Raw genomic sequence first — 4589 nt, 5'->3', positions numbered from 1 at the left:
TATGTATAATAAACAAAGCCTAGGTATCAATCATGAAAAAGAAAAAAAGTTTAAGTTTTGTCATGCAAAAGTGTACAAACCACGGGTATCAATGGCGTAATTTTTTCTTTCAATTACTTTAAATGGATTATTATTATTATTATTATTGTTATTGTTATTATTATTATTATTATTATTATTATTATTATTATTATTATTATTATTATTATTATTAAAATTGTTAGTCTGATTTGGGAATATAACGACGGCTGTATTGCAACCAGAGTTCTCTTTAATCGAGTCACATGTTCATGTATGAGTTTGTGATGTGCAGATGAAGAGCACTTCAGCCATCTCCAATTCTTAGATCTTTTTTAGTGAATTTTTAATATCACTATTTTGTTAGGGGATTATATTATTTAGATTTAAAACTTTGTTTGCTGTTGATATTCATTGTCAAATTAAATTCAAATTAACTAAATTAATGTTCTTAAAATTTGTTGTGATTTCGATTTTGTTTTTGCATTTGACGTTCAATTTTCTGGATTTGAAAGTTTCTTTATGTTTTTGGGTTTGGTGTTAGTTCAATTTTTGTTACTATGGTGGCCGAATAAATTATCTCGAAATTATAGCCCTAAAGTAGCACAAGAACAAGAGCTAGAATGTGAAGATGATACTTATCGTTTTTTGGGTTGAATAAGGGATCGATGTATATGATCTGTTACATGTTTTGAATATTAGTCGATTTTGATCGATTTTGTTTAACAATTTTTAAAGTTCTTGATGTACATAGGAAAAGATGGATGTGTACTCGTATGTACAGAGATAATATATAGTTATGGGCCGGTTTATCTTTAGTTATTATTGGCTTAACAAAGATTAATAATAATAATAATAATAATAATAATAATAATAATAATAATAATAATAATAATAATAATAATAATAATAAATAATTTATTTAAAGTAATTAATAGAAAAAATTACGTTATTGGTACTCGTAGTTTGTACACTTTTGCATGACAAAACATTAACTTTTTTTTTTCATGATTGATACCTAAGTTTTGCTTATTGTATATATATATACATTTGAGCAAAAGTGGGTTACTATTGATGAATAGTAGCCCACTTCCATGCTTAGAAGATTTGTACGTTCCGCTTAAATCGTCGTACTCACTGACACCCTTTACTAACAAATGTCAAACACCCCAAACTCTAAAGGCTAAAGTGAAACTTACATATTTCTAAATAAAAAAACTTAAAAAAAAAAAAAAAAAAAACTCACCTAAATCTTCAACGGACCACATCTTCTCGCTTGCCCACGCGTTAAATTTTTTCGAAACCACGGTTTAACTCGAAATAATTTTACGAACACAACACAACTACCTATACGCAAAATGAACGCTTTTCAAAAAACGCTAAATATCTCGGGCTATTATTCATACACATTGTTTTTTTATTATTATGTTTTCCCTTAGTGTCCGTTCTGGCCTTCCGCTGCGATGCGTGGGGGCTCATTTACTAGTTATACATAAATTGACGAAATTACCCTCACATGTGTTGCACATATTGTAGTGACCCGAACTTTTCCATGTTTATATATATTAAATGAAATTGTTATTTACATGATTAAGTGTTTCCAACATGTTAAGCAATCAAACTTGTTAAGATTTGATTAATTGAAATAGGTTTCATATAGACAATTGACCACCCAAGTTGACCGGTGATTCACGAACGTTAAAACTTGTAAAAACTATATGATGACATATATATGGTTATATATATAGTTAACATGATATTATGACAAGTAAGTATCTCATTAGGTATTTTAACAATGTGTTATATACATAAAAATGAGACTATTGATTTAAGAAACTCGAAAACGATATATATAACGATTATCGTTATAACAACGTCTTACTAAGTACATATGAATCATATTAAGATATTGATACACTTGGTTAATTATGTTAAATGATAAGTAAATATATCATTAAGTGTATTAACAATGAACTACATATGTAAAAATAAGACTACTAACTTAATGATTTCGAAACGAGACATATATGTAACGATTATCGTTGTAACGACATTTAACTGTATATATATCATACTAAGATATCTTATATATCATAATATCATGATAATGTAACAATTTAACATCTCTTTAGATATAATAAACAATGGGTTAACAACATTTAACAATACCGTTAACCTAAAGGTTTCAAAACAACATATACATGTAACGACTAACGATGACTTAACGACTCAGTTAAAATGTATTTACACGTAGTGTTTTAATATGTATTCATACACTTTTGAAAGACTTCAAGACACTTATCAAAGTACTTCTACTTAACAAAAATGCTTACAATTACATCCTCATTCATTTTCATCAATAATTCTACTCGTATGCACTCGTATTTGTACTCGTACAATACACAGCTTCTAAATGTATTTACTATTGGTATATACACTCCAATGATCAGCTCTTAGCAGCCCATGTGAGTCACCTAACCATGTGGGAACAATCATTTAACATCTAGTATGAAATATCTCACAAAATAACAAACTGATGGAGCCTATATGACTAATGCAAGTTCACGTGAAATGAGGAGTACACAAACACATTCATTTTCAATTTTTCTTGAATCAAATTACTCTCTCTCAAGTGTTCTTACTTTATTCTAAGTGTTCTTCATCATCTTCAACAAAATCTAGCTCAATCTAGTTCATAAATCCAGACATAAACCAAGTTATAAAACAACTACTCAAGAACACACCAACAACATTTCCAAGTTTGCTAGCTTACTTCCAATCTTGCAAATCCACTTTGAGTGATCATCCAACCTCAAGAAATCTTTCTTATTTATAGTAATATATCTTTCTAATATAAGGTAATACTCATATTCAAATTTTGATTCAATTTCTATAACTTTAACAATCTTATTTCGAGTGGAAATCTTACTTGAACTTGTTTTCGTGTCATGATTTTGCTTCAAGAACTTTCAAGCCATCCAAGGATCCTTTGAAGCTAGATCTATTTTTCTCATTTCCAGTAGGTTTATCCACAAAACCTGAGGTAGTAATTATGTTCATAACATCATTCGATTCATATATATAAAGCTACCTTATTCGAAGGTTTAAACTTATAATCACTAGAACATAGTTTAGTTAATTCTAAACTTGTTCGCAAACAAAAGTTAATTCTTCTAACTTGACTTTTAAAATCAACTAAACACATGTTCTATATCTATATGATATGCTAACTTAATGATTTAAAACCTGAAAACACGAAAAACACCGTAAAATCGGATATACGCCGTCGTAGTAACACCGCGGGCTGTTTTGGGTTAGTTAATTAAAAACTATGATAAACTTTGATTTAAAAGTTGTTCTTCTGAGAAAATGATTTTTCTTATGAACATGAAACTATATCAAAAAATCATGGTTAAACTCAAAGTGGGAGTATGTTTTCCAAAATGGTCATCTAGACGTCGTTCTTTCGACTGAAATGACTACCTTTACAAAAACGACTTGTAACCTGTATTTCCGACTATAAACTTATACTATTTCTGTTTAGATTCATAAACTTAAGATCAATATGAAACCATAGCAACTTGAAACACTCAAAACGGATTTAAAACGAAAAAGTTATGGGTAAAATAAAATTGGATATTTTTGCTTGTTGTAACTACGTGAAAATTGGTAACAAATCTATATTAATCATATCCTAGCTAACTCATATTGTATTATACATATATCCTAATATATTATGTAATCTTGGGATACCATAGACACGAATACAATGTTTTGACATATCATATAGACCCATATATATATATATATATATATATATATATATATATATATATATATATATATATATATATATATATATATATATATATATATATATATATATATATATATATATTCGGAACAACCATAGACACTCTATATGCAGTAATGTTGGAGTTAGCTATACAGGGTTGAGGTTGATTCCAAAATATTATATACTTTGAGTTGTGATCTAGCCCGAGGCTTGTATACACGAGGTCGTGGATTGATTCGAGATAATATATATTGCTTTATTTCTGTACATCTAACTGTGGACAACTAGTTGTAGGTTACTAACAAGGACAACTGACTTAATAAACTTAAAACAGTAAAACGTATTAAAAAATATTGTAAATATATTTTGAACATACTTTGATACATACATATTTGTTATAGGTTCGTGAATCGACCAGTGACCAAGTCTTACTTTCCGACGAAGTAAAAATCTGTGAAAGTGAGTTATAGTCCCACTTTTAAAATCTAATATTTTTGGGATGAGAATACATGTAGCTTTATAAAATGTTTTACAAAATAGACACAAGTACATGAAACTACTTTCTATGGTTGAACGATCGAAGCCGAATATGCCCCTTTTACTTGGTAACCTAAGAATTAGTAAACCAGTCTACTAATTGACACGAATCCTAAAGATAAATCTATTGGGCCCAACAAACCCCATCCGTTGTAGCGGATGCCTTAGTACTTCGAGTTTTTATATCATGTCCGATGGATGTCCCGGAATGATGGGGATATTCTTATATGCATCTTGT

The sequence above is a fragment of the Rutidosis leptorrhynchoides genome, chromosome 8 (genome assembly GCF_046630445.1).
Source record: "Rutidosis leptorrhynchoides isolate AG116_Rl617_1_P2 chromosome 8, CSIRO_AGI_Rlap_v1, whole genome shotgun sequence".
Classification (NCBI taxonomy): domain Eukaryota; kingdom Viridiplantae; phylum Streptophyta; class Magnoliopsida; order Asterales; family Asteraceae; genus Rutidosis; species Rutidosis leptorrhynchoides.
The sequence above is the reverse complement of the archived record's forward strand: the minus strand, read 5'-3'. Positions refer to the sequence as shown.